This window comes from Barbus barbus (genome assembly GCF_936440315.1).
Source record: "Barbus barbus genome assembly, chromosome: 11".
NCBI lineage: Eukaryota > Metazoa > Chordata > Actinopteri > Cypriniformes > Cyprinidae > Barbus > Barbus barbus.
In genome coordinates, this window is record NC_136739.1 from 4695011 (window position 1) to 4713447 (window position 18437).

An 18437-nucleotide genomic window follows, 5' to 3' on the forward strand; every position below is an offset into this window, starting at 1 on the left:
GTTGGAGGGCACGAGGAAATCATTGAGCCTTGATGTGATCGACCGGCTTCATTGATTGTCTCAGGAGAAAAACTTGCCACTTGAGCAACCCTGTGCTTTCTAATGGACCATTCTGGCTGTGTTTCTGTTTCAGAAATGGCATTTTGTGTGCAAGTGTGTGTGTCTGAGTATGTATTCCTGCGTGCAGAGCCATATTTATGCCAACAGCTGTTCAGCTATGCATAATTATGCATAAAATCTGGTAATGTTCACACACAGCTCGGTTATAAATGAGTGTAAACTGCATTATGTAACCAAACTGACTGGCTTACATTGAGAATGAGTTAGTGAACCTGGGCTGTTTGAATGGAAATGATAAGGATTAATTGGGATTTGATGGATGAACTCGTGTTCCGATTCGAGTTCATCCATCAAATCTTAATGGTTTATTAAATAACTTGATGCCAACTGTAATAAGACTTTTCCGTGGTCATTTGTCATTTGTAGTTTTGTCACGTTCACTATGGTTGCAGGCAGTTTTCACATCTACATAGAGAATAGAAAAGGGAATTGAAATAAGTTGTATGTTGTAAACATAAGGAAATATGTATTTCATATTGAAAATATATTTTCTTAAACCTTCAAATGGCAAAATACATTACAAAAAATCTTGATTTTAAAATGTATTTTGCATGCATGTAAAAATGTGTATACACACACACACACACACACACACACACAGAGAGAGAGCTGGGCAGTAACTGTTTACATGTAATCTGAATTATGTAATCAGATTCCAAAAATCAAGTATTCGCAATTAGAGTATATCATATTTTATAATGCAAAGATTACAGTAACTTTTTATGGATTACATGATCACATATTATTCACACAAAGGCAGAAAATAAAATGGTTTACACTGGCATGCAGGTGAACAAATGAAATATTTCTGTTTTTAGTGTTTAATTAATGATTAGCTTTTTATCAACTGCAGTTCTAACAGTAAGCCTAGTTTATGAAACCCTGGTTTAATGTAAGATGTAATGCATTTCATGATGTTGATATCAATAAATGGCATACATCTTCTTTCTCTTTGCTTTTTTATATCAATATGGTGCATTCAATAGTAAGTTTAAAACAAATTAGATAAAAAGTAATCTAAAATGTTGTCAGTATACATTACTCAAATGAGTCACCTAGATTACATTTCTATATATATATAGTAAAGTCGTGACGTATTGTCAAGTATGGTGACCCATACTCGAAATTGGTGCTCTGCGTTTAACCCATCCAAGTGCAGCAGTGAGTAGTGAACAAATGCGCGCGCGCACACACACACACACGGAGCAGTGGGCAGCCATGCTGCGGCGCCCGGGGAGCAATTGGGGGTTCGGTGCCTTGCTCCCTGCCGGCCGGGGACTCGAACCCGCAACCTTTCGATTACGAGTCCGACTCTCTAACCATTAGGCCACGACTTCCCCATATATATATATATATATGTATGTATAGCAATGTAATCTAATATATATATGTGTCAGTGTAAGCTATTTATTTTTGGGCCTTCTTTTTGAATATTGACATATAGCTAAAATATTTTGTATTTTAATGTATATCTAAAAATATATCTGAAAATATGTTTTTGGTTGGTTGGTTGTTGTTTTCTTGCTGTATAGGCTTTAAATTGTTGCATGAACAGGATGATTCAGGAGTCATTCTTGTTAATAAACGCGGTTGTCAATGGCACACACTGACTCTGTGGACATAGCGTGTTGATTTGTCCACTTTGAGTAGTGTGTAATGAGCCTCTCTCATTGCCTGCGAGTGAGAACGAGCACATGAGTCTTGTGACTGACGCACTCCGCTGACATCACTCCACATCTCACCATCTGACCCACACAGACGACTGAGAGAAGAGACAGGGCCAGGAAAACAAATGCTTTCTGAGGCACAGAATGAATCTGGTAATGAAATAATAATAAGAGGAGAAATAATAAGAGAACACAGTGTGTATGGGCCAAGAGAAAGAGTCAGAGTAAGACAACCTATGAAGCCTTAATAAAGATATAATCAAAAACAAACACAAAGATTGTGGTTTTAGGATGAATCCATTTTAACGAACACAATTTTGAATGATCTGACGTGAATCATTAAAACAAATGGTTGATAAATGAATTGGTTTAGCTGGAGCAGTGGCACAGTGGGTATGTGTGTTTACAAATGTTGTGTTTACAGGGAATCCGGGTTTGAGTCTGACCTGGGTTGTGTCCTGAACCTGCTCCCCTTCTCTCTCAAGTATTGCCCTGTCTGCTCTCCCGTGTCCTGCATAATTACTAAACCAAAATGCCAAGATAAAAGGAGTTTCTCTAAAGCACTACGGCAGAAGCCTCACATTCAAATGTCCAAATTTTTTCAGACCAATTGAGTTGCAGCTTCTGCAAATCATTTGCTTTCAACTGACATTTCTGAAATCATCTACCCACATAAAATCAATTATTACCAAAATGTCAAAGCTGTTGGAACATTCTACAACAATGCATCATAAAAATAGTTGTCCTGTTTAGTTTTTGCTTTTTGCTAGTGTTTGGTAGCTTACTTATAAGTTATTTACTATTTTTGTTTACTTATTAAAATATACTAAATACATATTACACCAGGATGTGTAATGGCACCAGTGAATAAATATTTATCAATTCATTCATTCATTCTTAATTTAAAAAATAAAAATAATTTTAAATGAAATATGTTGTAAATAAATTCATGAATAAAATGTTTGTTTGTTTGTTTGTTTGCACTGACTCATTTAAAAGACCTTTGTCCTTTTAAGCTTCATCCGATACGGGACCATCACATGAGCATTGACAGTCAAATATCACCCAACCCCACACTCACCATTTGAGCAGTGGGTGTGCAGGTTCACCTCACGTAGGCAGAGAAAGCCTAGTTACAAGAAAAAGGGAGGGTTACAAAGCTGTTACATGAGTGCAAAAAGGTCATGGTATGTATTCATTTTTTTGTTTTCTCACAGACAGTGACATCCAGAGAGAGTGCACTCTTAGAAGAAAAGGTTCTATCAGGCGCTACATATTTGGAACCCCTAAAAGGTTCTATATAGAACCCTTTTTAAGGGGTTCCCATCATGGGATCATTCTTTGGATTTAATTTTTGTTTTGTTTTAATAAAATTTTAAGGCTTAAACAGCTCATATAACTAATTTATCACTAGAAAAACTGAAATATCCATAAGCATAACACATCAATGTTTCGTGTGATCATTTAAGACATTTTTATTAGCATTTACTGTGACAAGCAATATATAACACAACAATTCATAGTGCAACAGTTACAGAGATTAACATAAATCCATGTTTCTTTATTTAGTCATACTTTTTAAAATCATTTTTAGATGTCTAGATAGCACTCTCCGTTTTAGAAATATACTGTTTTTTCAACCCCCTCCACCTTACTCACCCATCCAACATGTCAGTCACAAATATATGTTGATTGCTAAGAAACCACATAAAAAAACAACTGAATGGAATGTTAACTTGCACAAATAAATAAACTTAAAGTTAACTTTCATTTTTTTTTTTTATATATATATAAATACATAAGTAAAGTTAGAATGTGAAAAGTTTGTCTTCAAATAGTACCGGTATATTAATGGCACTCTTATTTTGCATCTCACCACCAGGTCATTACCCTTTACCTTAAATAAATGTCAAGTATTTACTCCACATTCTCCTATAAACCTATAAACCAAGTAGTCTGACTTTGTTTTCTCTCTCTCTTTTTTTTTTTGTATCCTTGTAACCCATGAAAGATGGTGAACCACATGTTTCTGAAAAGGGAGCTAAAAGACTAACTATAGTATTGTTTTTAAATATTCATTTTACATTCAGATATGCATTTAAACAATAAAAACAAAGGACCTACGACCATTTCAGCACTGGGAAGGGCTAAATAGTGCTGATTGAAATTAACTGAGTGATGGCTTTTGGATGCTCCATAAGTGCAAACACCAAATACTCAGTTATCCACAGAAAAATGGAAACATCTTCATCAGCTGCTTCTCTCTTTGTTCTTCTTGGTCCTGAATTCATGTTTATAGGCAGTCTGACGGTGATTTGACCAAAACTTTGTTTCATCTTTTCCTATAACGTTATGTATAGGTCCAATACAATCTACAGGGCAAAAAAAATGACGTTAGACTATATCATGAACTCTCACCAGCATTATTAATCAATTCACAACTGTTTTTATCAAGATACTTTAGGGATTCATGTTAAAAATGACAAAAAGGGTTCTTTCTGCTTATATAGAACCTTTTGGCATAAAGGGTTCTTTGGAGTTGAGTATAGAACCCTAGGGTTCTATATAGAACCCCAAAGAACCTTTTTTTTCTAGGAGTGTGAGATAACAAGAGAAAAAAGGCTGAGGGAACACACTAGAGATTTATCTAGCCTGACACCCTTCTCCCCTCCAGCTCTTTATTCCACTCTGGTTGTTTGGACTGGAAGATCAGCCTGCCCAGGTAACCCAATCCCGCTCGTCCTGCGTCCTCAGTCTGGCCCAGTGACGTCTCACGCACACCTCTGGTTGCCTGGCGTCGCCGGCTCGTTTTCACCATGTGAATGGAGATTGTTTATGGCGACAGATGATGGCAGATGACCAGCAGCCAACAGCTCTGGGTCATAAGCCGAAGGGTAAATGCTCAATTATTGTAAGAGACTGAGAGAATGATTTCGGTAAGAGAGAGGGTGACAGATAAAAGCAGAGAGACAGATATGAGGACAGACAGAGGAAGTGAATGATGGCTGTGGTGTGAAAACGGAAGGATGAGACAGACAGCATTGTGCTGATGTTCACCCTTACTTTACCAGCCCATCTGCCAGTACTGCTCTGTCAAATCAGCCATTTTACAACACACACACAGTCAGATATTACAGCTGAGCTCATACACACTTCAGCTGCCCAAATATGACAAATAAGGGATAATGTACAGTCAGCTGGTCATACTTATAAAATATACCCGACACAGAGTAAGTGGTCAAATGAATGGGTCTTGATTGGTTTATATCAAGCCAGCAGGGGTGTCATGCACTTATTATTTTTGACGCTTCGACGTGCTTGTCATGTTTCACACAGCAGTGTTGTGACATAGGCTTGTTGATTTTATTTAATTTTTGGCTTCACTTTGTTTTGATGGTCCTTTTAACACATTCTGTTGACTATACTCTAAGTAACGTTGCACCTACATATCTACTAACTCTCATTAGAGTATTAGTAGACTTGTATGGTTAGGGTTTCAATAAGTTGACATGCACTTGCAAAGTTACTTATAGTCAGCAGAATGTCTGTTGAGAGACCATCACAATAAAAAGTTAGCAGATTTTAAGCAGACAGTCTACTAACACTCTAATGAGAGTTAGATGACATGTAGATGCTACATTACTTAGTGTCAACAGAATGTTCAAAATAAAGTGATACCTAATTTTTCCTTTTTTTATTTGAAATATTCCCAAACGTGGTAACTATATCATGAAATATCTTGATTCTCAATGTGAGTAAATGCATGCAAAGTAGCCTAATGTTTGTGTAATCTACCAAATCTGTCTTTTTACTCAAGTATACCAGATATGGGTGTCATGCCATAAAATATTTTTAATGCAACTTACTTTGCATTTACTGTGAATTCAGTTAAACATTGTAAGAAAGAGAGCAAAGAACAATTACATCATCAAAGAACATTATGACTGACTTAAGTCTAGCCAGAGTTCAAGAACTCTCAAAAACTCCCATTATAATCAATGAAGCTGTTTACACTGTGAAATGAGTCTCTTACTTACATTGTACGCACACATGCACATTGTTGTTTTTACTGATGAGAGAATTCGCCAGAGAGCAGGGCGTTTTTCAGCGATGACTCATCTGAACACCTCTGATTGGCCATTGCCTTCATAAGCTCAACAGAATAGTGTGTGATTGGTTATAATGCAGCTCAGCGCCAACCAAAGCGCAGACGCAGATTTGAATTTAGCAGCTGGTGATGTGATGCACTGAATGTTCTAATCACATATAAAAAAAAATCGGCTATTTTTTGTCTTTTGGAAGCTACATTCAAAATCCACTTGTGTCAAAAATCTGGCACGTGCCCCGTAGGTTTGAATGGGCATGACACCTCTGCAAGTCAATATGTCGGAAACACTTTATTTTGATTGTCCACATTAGACATTCTACGGACTAGTAAGTAACTTTGCAACTACATGTCAACTAACTCTCATTAGAGTATTTTAGTAGTCTGCTTTATATCTGCTAACACTTTATAACACACATTCTACTGACTGTGAGTATCTTTGCATGTTAACTTATTTTTATCTAACCTAAACAGTCATAAACAGTCTAATAACACTCAAATGAGAGTAAGTTGGCATAGATGCAAAGTTACTTATAGTTAGTAGAATGTCACAAGTATACTTGAATTCAATTGCAACATTATTTTATTATGTAAGAAGAAATAGAGTTCAGAGTCACTCATTATACAAAAATACTAGATCTTGGCAATACAACTTTCTTTTCAGTCTATAAAGGCCAGTATCTCTGAGCCCTTAAGAAGTCATGGTGATGGAAAACAATATGTGATGGGAGTGCTTTTGTGTTCAAAAGTATTGCTTTCCCCCAAGAAACTGCATTTGCTCACAAAAACATTGAAATATGGTTTCCTCCCACCTCATATTGTTTCCATCACAAAGGTTTTCTCGGGTGAGCGCAACAAGTTTTGAAAACAAACGCAAAGTTTTACGATGGAACGCAATTCTTTGCAAGATAATTTTTCAAGCAAACAAAACAATTTGCAAGAAAAAAAAAACATTAGTTTTGCGACAGAACACATTTAAATATAATTTCATCTCATTGTTTCCCCATCACCATGTCTATTTAGAGGCTCTGTAAGTATCTGTGAAGTAGATATGAATACTGATACCTCTACTAAACTGTTTTAACATTGTATTTGAATACCATATTTTTAACCTTTAATAGGACATTAATTGCATGATCAATTTTTTATTTAAATTAATAATTCAAATGTATTTTTGTTTGAAAAATAATAAACAAATGATTTTAAAACACTTAAGAGTGATATTTTTATGTTAAGATCAGTCTCCTCTGTATTAATATTTCAGGATCAATCTATACTTGACCTAAGAGTGCAGCGACTGACCAATCACAGTCAAATAAAGTTGTGAATATTGTCCAGGGAGGTGTGATGAGTAGATCAGCTATCGTATGGTCCGAAAAATGGTTCGAACAATGTCCTCTTAGACCTTGTGAATTGTAGCGACAATCCAGATTAAGGCTCATTAAATGCCTCAATAGTTACTCAACATTAATATTTTAGTGATAGCGTTTTTCTCTGCTGACTCTGGATCATTTCCAAGCTCAGCGTGATGAGAGGCAACGAGGGAGAGAGAGTCTCTCACAGGATTTATCTCTTTGGCAGAGGACCTGGCTATTTCTTGGAAGAGGAACAAAGGATTGTGGGAGGAGGGAGTGCAGGAAAGTGAGTTATACAACTTTGGATGAGAAGACATATTTTGTTAATATATCACTTGTATTATATGCAGACTTCTTCCTCTCACTGGGAGTAAAGTACTGTCTTAACTACAACTGTCTTCTGAACTTGTGGATGTTGAGCTAATCCTGTGTCTGCGTCTGCGTCTGCTGCATGGCTGGACTTAATGCTGCTTTACTTCTAGAACATTTCTGCACTCTTTCCTTCACGCGTAGCGTAATTCGCACGATAACTGAAACGCTTCACCATATCCTGTTTGAGGTTTAGCCGTACTTCTGACTTCAGTAGTTCCCAGGGTAGCTGTACTACTTTGCATTCGATGTGTTTGTGTTTGTATGTATGGTAAACCACTTATTAAATTACTGCTCCTAAATCTGGAACATGTAAGAAAGTCCAGTGCCACAGTGTTATTATGTTAACTGTGTCAGATGCCGTTTCCACCGTGTTTCCCGTGTTCCCGCCACTGGTCCTCTACTCTCTGTGACGCAAGCGCTACCGTGGTTTTCCATTTCCTCCTTCCTGTGACGCTCCTCCTACTTCCTGTGAATGCGACCCTTAGGAGTGATTGAGACTTCAGACCTTTTTCTATGAAGTGACATTTCCCAACCTCTTAAGCATACGGGAATACATTAGACACTGTGCCATTACATTCAGTTAGCAGTGTTTAGTAAACAGCATTAAAGTGACTGCTAGATTTAGTCTTTTAATTTATTTGCTAAATCTGCTTCTACCTGTTCATTATGTCGAGCAAAGAGTAATGGTGCCATGGGATGTTAGTGATTAATATTAAACATGGGTTTCGAGGTCTATAATACCTGAAGTGATTTATCTGTTAGCATTAGCATTCCCTGAAGAGTATGTGGTTTGGATGCTGCAATCTTTACTCAAAGACAGCAGACAGAGAAAAAGCGGTGTTCATGCTAGAATTGCAGTAATTATCATAATCCAACTAAAAAGCTGGAACTCATCATTTCTCATAACTTGAAAAGTATGAATTTTTTGAGAGCTCCAACTGCTCAAACATCATGTGTGGACACAATCAACATAGTCTTGTCTTTAGCAGTAAAATGTAAATTTGTAGTTATCTAGTAATATTTATGTTTAATAATTCATATAACTGAGTGTTTTTAATGTCTTAATAATGTAAGAATAATCTGAAAATAACCAAGCGACAGTTTAAAGGAACAGTTCACCCAAAAATGAAAATTCTGTCATTAATTGTCGTTCTAAACCCGTAAAGCCTTCATCTTCAGAACACAAATTAAAATATTTTTGATGAAATCGGAGACCTTTCTGACCCTCCCATAGACAGCAAGCGAACGTTTTAGGCTCAGAAAGGTAGTAAGGACATCATTAAAATAGTCCAAGTGACATCAGTGGTTCAACCGTAATTTTATGAAGCTACAAGAATAACTTTTATTTGGTGATTTCTTCTCTTCCGGGTCAGTCTGCCGCCATTATGGAAAGTACCAAGAGTACCATTTTGCATAATGACTTTTACTTGTTTTATTGTGGTTTCGTGTATTTCTGATGTCAATTACACAGATTCATATTCATTTTAGTGTTGCTCTAGAAATGCATAATTTTGGGTTAGAGGAAGTGAACAGCTACAAGAGCATCTACGATGTTGTGAAGTAACTACAGTCATTTCAGCATGGTGTGAATGTGCCAAAGTATACTGTAAGTCATCAAATATGGCCATCCTAAAAATAGCTTGTCAGCAATTTACTCAGAATAACTGGCTACTTTTGAGTGACCTTCGAGAGATGCTTTGTGGCAACTGAACGGTAGTTACTGCATCTTCTAGCAGGTGTGAACTGCCGAAGATAATCAGCCATAGATCTTCTTGAGGTTTTCCAACAGCATTATAGGAACTTAAAAAGGCCCTCCAAATGCCATCAGGTTGTTAAACACTTTTTGAAGATTTTGTTTTTGTCTATACTGCCCCTGTGAACAGTACTTTGGTTTGAAAATCTATGGCAGGAAACCATGTCTTTCACTTTCATTTTTTCGTATTTTATTTTCTTACTTTTCTGACCAAGATAAAATATATTATTTTCTGTATACGTGTGTGTGTGTGTGTGTGTGTGTTTGTATTTATCTACCCTCACATGGAAAAAACAGCACAACAGGTGTCCCTCCTACGCCTCACAAACAAACATAGACTTTCTCTAATCCATGCTGAGCTGCTCTTTTCACTGACACATTCAACTCCAAACACACACACACACACACGCACGCTCTCTCTCTCTCTCTCTCTCTCACACACACACACACACACACACACTCATACATTCACATATACTCAAATTCTGTTTTCCTGTGCATATACAAAAACAAATCACTCCAGCACTGTGATCCAGAAACATGAATGGGCTGAGATAATGCCTCTATTTGCCCAGTATTTTACACTTTTCTGACTGCTGGTACGATCAACTGAAAGTGTGCATAAAAATGTTTCCAATTTAGCAACTGGTTTGTATGTAAATAGTGATTAACACAACTAACAAAAATATGGTCTTAGAATGTTTTGCTAAAGATCCCATTAAAGGGACAGTACACCCAAAAATACAAATTCTGTCATCATGTTTTACTCCAAACCTGTATGAGTTTCTTTCCTCTGTTGAACACAAAATAAGATGTTCTGAAGAATATTGATAACCAAACAGTTGATGGTAGCCACTGACTTTAATAGTATTTTTTCCTACTATGGAAGTCTGTTGTACTCATAATAATAAAAATAATAATAATTAAAAAAACTTGGTTATGCATTAACATTAAAGAAACATTGCATTTCATTTTTGAATGTTCTCTGCACATTCTGAAGCAAGTAAAATGGTTAATGGCCTAATGGTTAGAGAGTCGGACTTGTAATCCGAAGGTTGCGGGTTCGAGTCTCCGGCCGGCAGGAATTGTAGGTGGGGGAGTGAATGTCCAGCGCTCTCTCCACCCTCAATACCACGACTGAGGTGCCCTTGAGCAAGGCACCCCCAACTGCTCCCCGGGCGCCGCAGCATAAATGGCTGCCCACTGCTCCGGGTGTATGTTCACGGTGTGTGTGTGTTCACTGCTGTGTGTGTGCACGTTGGATGGGTTAAATGCAGAGCACGAATTCCGAGTATGGGTCACCATACTTGGCTGAATGTCACTTCACTTCACTTCACTTCACTTCACATTCTGAAGCAAGTAGTAACATTTAAGAAATAGACATAAAAAGGCTCCATGAACAATATATAAATAAAGTTTTTGTGCTAACGTTTTGAGAACATTATTAGGGGCCTCATTTATAAAGTGTGCATAGACACAGATTTGATCTTATAGAGCTTCCGTACGATTAAATCCACGCCAACGCTCATATTTGTAAAAACGGGCTTTCACGTGCAAAAGTGCTTAGCGTCACGTCAGGGTCTGAGCAGACGTACACACTTTCTTGTCGGATTACTGCAGGTTTTTGTAAATGTAAGCTGTTGTAACCTTCCTTATAGGTAACACCAATGAAGATCAGTATATCAGGTCTTGTGTATGTCACTGTGCTGTATTACTGTACTGTTTGTTTCTGTCACATTAAATAAATAAAACATAATCTGCTTATTTCGTGCATTTTCATTATTTTTCTGTAACTGTGACTACATGTGCTGAAAAAAAATCGAGAAATAATATTTCATAAAAACTTTTAATATTGCTAAAGAAGGTAACACCAGTGACAAAAAATAATGCATGTGGTCTTGAAATAATTGTATAAAAAATTTTATAAAAAATGAAGCTGTTATTTATATGTATTCAAAGTCAAAATGTAATCTAATAATGTGGTCTAAGTTTAAATGTTAGAAAAAGAAATACATGTGGAAGTCGTGGCCTAATTGTTAGAGAGTCCAAAGTTTGCGGGTTCGAGTCTCGGGCCGGCAGGGATTGTAGGTGGGGGGAGTGAATGTCCAGCGCTCTTGCCGTGTGTGTGTGTGTGTGTCTGTTGGATGGGTTAAATGCAGAGCACAAATTCCAAGTATGGGTCACCATACTTGGCCGTATGTCACTTCACTTCACTACATTTTAAGACGTCTTGCCATACCAAAAGTGGACGTTTCTGTAGAATGACCCAGAAGCACTATGATGATGACAAACCTAGCAGAGACAAACATGTCAAGAGACTAAATACAAATAAAAAAATCACATGGAAAGAACAGTACATGCTGTCAGATGGATATGGAAGGAAGGAGAATGGTGCGTCAGAGCATCAGGATGAGAAGAGAGCATTCGGGAGGGGTTGTGTAAGCCTATTAGGCTAAGTGAGGTAAATCCAGCACTGCACGTGCGTTTGGCAAGAGCGGCCCGCAGAAACAACCCACCCACCCTAACGCCCAGAAAACTCTCTGAGAGAGATTAAACATACCTGAAGACAGAACAAACAGCACACAGGACAGGAGGCAGAGGGAGGGAGCAAGGGGAAAAGCCACAGATAGAAAATGAAACGTAAGAAGATGAAGGGCAGAGGGCAGAGATGTCATATGAGATCTTCCTCTAACAATAAACTTAATACCCAGACATAATCGGTTGAAGGCTGTACTATTTCCAAGCAGTTTCTTTCGCATTTGTATTGCAAGACCAATAAGAATCAATGCAGAGAAAATTTCAGTAAAACAGCAATAATGCAAACAGAAAAAATGTTAATAAATAATTGAGCCATATTTCAAGAGAATTCTGCAGGGATGGTGTATTTTTGTAGGCCAAAAACTGGAAACGAGTTAGCAAATTAGCACTCCACATCAATGTTTATTTATTTTATTTTTTTAATGAGTTTTTGGTTAAATGACTAAAATAAGGTCTGTATAAGTAAAGACAGAAGAGTTGTCAAAGCTTCCCGTCTAACAGGGAACATTCCCAAAACGTTCTCGCAAGGTTATGAACACACATCCTTCCAATAATGTTTATTAAAAGGCTGGTCTTTAATAATGTTTAAGTCAAATTTAAAGTTCCCTTACAATTCACATAACCAAAAAAGTTTTTAAAAATTAAAACTTTAACGTTTTCAGCTTTCCGAACACATTCAAAAAAATGTTTTCTTAATTTAATGAGACCTTTAGCAAAACTTTTCGTTGTACATATTTTTGTCTGATGGTGACGTTTAAGTTGAAGTCATGTGACTATGTAGTTTGTTTATTATACTTCAGATGAATCAATTTACGTAGGCTTCAAAAATAATAAAAATTGTGTTCATTTGTTAAGACAATCAGGATGAACAAAATGTGTTCATGTGTTTGAAAATCATAAACTTTTAATGGTGCTTTCTTTCAATGGAAAAATACTATTGGGATTTTGTCAAGGGAACCAAGGTGATGAATTTCTACAGAAATACATCATCACTGCAGTGATCCAGAATGCTGTTGGCCAATCACATCAGAGGGCCAGAATGGAGTGCTGTATAAAATTAAATCTGAGTGGTGCTTTATAAAAATAAAGTATAAAAAGATGAAAAAAATATTACAGATGCTGTGTATGTGAGTGCAAGAAAGCAAAACAGCAGGCTTTTTGCTTTTGAGGTAGCAGAAGCTATCAGAAAACTGGACACCTGTGGCTCTGTCAGCAGCAGCTGTCTTCTTGTTTAATCTTGCTTGAAGGCTGGATTTGATCTCTGTGTGTGTGTGTGTGTGTGTGTGTGTGTGTGTGTGTGTGTGTGTGTGTGTGTGTGTGTGTGTGTGAATGCTTGCGTCTGTGTGTGTGAATGCTTGCATGATACGCTTCCCAGGTGGGAAATAGTGTTGAGCTTTAGATTTTTCATATTTTCTCTGTCACACACAGTATATGTGACACCTACTATTAATATATGCTGAAGTCATATACCATCTACCTCATTTCTCTGCCCTCATACATCTTTGTGTTGACTCACTGGGCCTCTGAGAGACACCCCATCTACTCTGACATATTTATTTTGCTATTATTTTAAAATCACCTCCTACACATTTAATCAAAACCCAGTGGCCTGCATATTAAATTCATTCATTTCATAGAAATAGCATCCTGTGAATGATCTCCTGCTCTGTCTCACATATACTCCCCCACACTCCCTCTGTCTGCCTCTCAGTCAGTCGTTCTGCACTGTTTACAATAATTACTGTGTGTCTGTCTGGATCTGTCTGTCTAATAGACAGGACCACACAAAATCTGCTCTCTATTATTATTATTATTATTATTATTATTATTATTATTTCAGATAGATAATATATAACATATGTCACATTTGCATGTTCATCTGAATGTTACAGCTTTGAATGTGCTTTATACATTTAAAAAAAAAAAAATACACATTTTATTCACATTTTATGAAATATACAAATATTATTTGCATAACGAAACCAAATGTTTGACCTCTTTCTCTCTCCCTGATGTCGGCCTGTCTGTGTTCCCTTCATTCTCTGTTCTCTCTCTCTCTCTCTCTCTCTCTCGCCCTCTCCATAGTTCATGTTTCTAAATCCTTTTTAGCTTTAACCCTAATTTTCTCTTTTTTCTCCATTACTCTCTGTATCACCCTGTCTCTCTGCCTCTCTTTTTTTTCCTTAGGGACAAAGGACTGTCTACCAGCAATGACGCACATAGGGCTTTCGTGCAGAGAGGCATTTGAGCAAACATATTCGTGTGTCTAAAACAGGAGAGGAGAGAGAGAGAGAGAGATGCATGAACTGTACGTGAACATGAGCCATGCTTGTGAAGGCATGCCAGCTAATAAACACTAATTAAAGCTGGCTGTGAGGTACATCTTATCTCACCTCAGCAGGTGTGAACGAGCTCCTTTGACTAATCTTCCAATAATGCTATGTATGTTATGACTCAAATATCACAGTACGGTGATTCAGAGGCTATTGAATAAGGTTTGAGAACCTGCTAATGAACGTTTCTCTGCTCTTTTCATCAGAAGAGATGACATATCTCTGAATCACATGTGTCCTCCCCTGGATCTTGTAAGAGGCTGCTTAGAAATGATGTAAAAACTGCCCTGTGATAATATCACATGCGATAGGGAGCATTACACCATGTGAGCGTACCTCATTATCATCCTTTACCGACATTGTCATATTTACAGGAAACTTTGTAAGCTGCTAAACAGTTGACAGAGCAGTTGAAAGACTCTTTAATGTTTGTTATCTAAACTCAGAGTTCTAAGAAAAGACATGATGACTGATGTTTTGATATGTCCAGGATTTTTGTAGATTTTCCAGCAGTGTGGCTTCACAGCATCAGTCACTGGTAGTGTTGTGAAGCTACTTTGAAACTTTAGCTTATCAAGCTGCACAATACTCATAGGTTTTAGCAGAGTTAAATACAGTCAAGATACTCTTTTGAGGAAATTTGTTAGATGCTGCTGTTCAAATGTCTGGGATTGGTAAGATTTTAAAACCGTTTTCACGGTTCACCAAGAAAAAAAAAAACTGTAAAAGCAGTAATACTGTCAAATTTGTTTTGTATTACTGACCCACTGCAAATGTGAATTTTGATGTCAATCGTCTATAGAGTGGCATCTACTTACTGCTGTACCAGAAATATTTACAACTACAAAGCTGAACACGTTTGCTACGTTTTCCAGATCATCAAAACTAACAGGCTTGGTGATTTATAAAAAGGAAGTGCATAGCAGCATAGCTTGAGATATATACGTCAAGGTATTGATTCATTGAGAGGGTGATCCATAAATATTTGGAGCTGCCTCTCATTTAGCTGATGGCTCATTGATTAGCACAGCAGAGATGATTGAGTTACAGGAAATGACCGTTTGTTTGTCTGACATACCCTGCAGATGCCAGCACTGCTTTGCTTTAGGAACTTTGAACTCTGACCCAAATAGGCATTAAGCAACATAATGTTCGGTCCTCCAAGCATGCACTTCCTCTGTCTGTGTTTGTTTGTGTGCGTTATGTGTTTTTATTAACGTGTGCATTCAGTTCCGAGGACAGAAGCTCCAAATAGTCAGTACTGTTGTTTGTAAAAAGACTTCTTTGAAAATGAAGCTTTGACGTGCAAACTCACGAGGAGGGGATGTAGCTGCCAAAATCAACAGATAGTGGGAAAAACAAATTCAATAATCAGTCAAAGAAGAAAAGCTTCTCTATTATCTCTTTCCTGCCCTCTTTTCTCTCTTCATCTTTCTCACAATATTGGAACACAACAGCACAATAACAAGCAACTAGCCACACAAAGCCACATTTTTAACTATCGCCATGAAGTCTGATCCAGTTTCCAGCTTTTTTTGGGCTTCCTTGGACTGAAAGATCTGGCTAACCGTCATGAAAAGCAATCAGTTATAATTCATTTTGCTTCATAGCACCAGCAAATCACATTTAAACTGCCATTTTCAGCCGGCTCTTGCCATTTTTGTGGGGAAAATGCATGAGATGGTCAGTGAACGGACTGTGGGCGGTATTGAAGATGAGAATAACAAGAGACCAATAAGATTTAAACATGTTTAGTCTTAGCCAAGCAGGTTAGCAGATTGTGAGCACAGGAAAGACTCAACTTGAAATGAAACATTTGGACATGTTCAGTTTATAATGATGTGATAATGAGTATGATGATAACAGAGAAAGACAGTGATATATAGTATTCTGACATCAGTATCTAATGTTAAGTAAGAGTAGTGTAATTCAGTGGGAGTCGTATTTCAGTATGACTATGATTGGCAATGGTGGTTGCTGTGGTTGTATTTCCTAAAAAACACACAGACAAAAAAAAAAAAAATTCCATCACAAACTCTGAAATCCTTTCTAACCCATTATAATACACCAGTGCAAAATATGAAAGGCTTTTTGATGCCACGTGCTAACAAAGGTTTGCTATTTTACCCCTCCTAACTTTGGTATGATAAGACTTTAAACGGTTCATGCCTTTCATAATAGCCCTGTAGATTAGCAGCTGACTTTGAGTGTAATTTATCATGCTGTGGTGATATATGACGTAAAAGAGCGAGGAATTTGCAAACAATGGGGTGGTACTGCAAAATGCTCCTTTCAAAAGCACATGCGATGGCATTAGTTTCGCAAACAATGCTATTTGAAAAACTTACTGAGTATGCCATGCATGTTTATTATGCAGGTCTGAAAAGAAAAGATGAGAGCCGTTCATTCTTTAATGACACAAAAAGTGAAGGTTATATAGGGTGTAGCTGGATAATGACATGGCAACATGACTAAGACAGCATGCTAATTCTAAGGTTTTGAGTAAACAGTGATTGTTTTGTGTGCCAACATCTCTGTTTTGATTGGGAGACATGTTTGCAAAGCAGTATGGAGGGTCAAGAGTGGTTAAACATCATCAGAGCACAGTTAAAACACTTTTTGGATCATTAAAGTAAGTTATTAAGATTAGTGAAAGCACTACACAGTATTTGAGACAGGCTGTTTAATTCAGGCTTCTCTCTCTTTCTCTCTCTCTCATAAACACATGCATCCACACATTCTCTTGGGCTAAAACCTTGACTGTGACATCACAATGAAATGACCAGTAGTACTATGAATCATTGCTCATGCCAACAGCCTTCCCAACTGTTGAGACATCTGTGTATGTATTTGCATGTTTAGTTTTCTCCTTTTTTTTTTTCTTCAGTGCACCTTGCCATTTATCGTTTCTTCAAATTAATGAAAAATTAAAGATGTAGTACATTTATCTTCCTCATCTTTATGTGGCATGCATACAGATCACCTGCAAAAATAAATGAAGTCAAGTTGAATTAAACATAATACATAGCACATCCATAAGCATCACTTTAATAAACATATTTTATCATTTTGCATTTTTAGATATTTAATATTTTTGACTATATTGAAATAATTTCTCATTCTAATTTTAGCGGTTGTCTTTAACAACTCACTTAATAAACTTAAATCACCTGACAGTCCAAGTTGAGTTAATGGTATTTTACCTTAAAACTACCCATAATAATAAAGAGTGTGCTGTCCTTTTTAATGAATTGTATTCATGCTGCATAGCTCAATAATGCATCTTAATGTGCATTTTATATTTCTTTCATTTGGTGCAGAATACGTTACATGTCAGATCATAGAATTAAAATGGTCTGGAAACGGCGTTTAATGTGAAAGGGCACAGTTTGTCTGAAAAGTCTGATTTGAGAATTGATATTATAACTGTGCAATGACCTAAATGTTTTTCGGATTAAATCACTCAAGTTTTAGAGTCTAGAGCAGAGCCCAGGTGGCATCATGTTACAGGTTGCATAACAAATAGGATCGTATCAAAGTCAGATTACATTCAAAGCAGAGAGATATGCAAACAGGTTGGGTTAAAGTCATCTGCAATACAAACGTGCAGGCCAGCGGAGTTTCACTGCTAGTGTGTGACCTTTAGGGCTGTGCAGTTATGATGCTTTAGGTACAGTCAGGTGAAAGTATATGACATTTGAGTCAGCTGGTTTCTTTGCATTGTGTTTGCATTCCTCCAGCTGAGCAAAGATTAACCAGCAGCGTGGGATGACCTGCTTTTTTTTTTTACCTCCGTCTGTGGAGGAGGTATCGTGTTGAGTTGCCTCCCCCATCAGCTGATTCTACCTCATTTTCTTCCCCTTTTTCTATTCTTCTATGCTTTGGCATTTCTGCACTGCATAAAATTGTTTTCTTATTTGGTATTATTGTCTTCTTTTCCAGTATTGAAATTTTCAGTGTTGATAAGCAAAATGACATAAAATATGAAGTCTTGTTTTCTGAAAAATGTTTCAAAATGTATGTATAAAGGACTAATTCATCCAAAAATTAAAATTTGCAAAACATTTCCATCCAAGATTTAGATGAGTTTGTTTCGCATTGGAATAGATTTGGAGAAATTTAGCATTACGTCACATGCTCACCAGTGGATCCTCTGCAGTGAATGGGTGCCGTCAGAATGAGAGTCCAAACAGC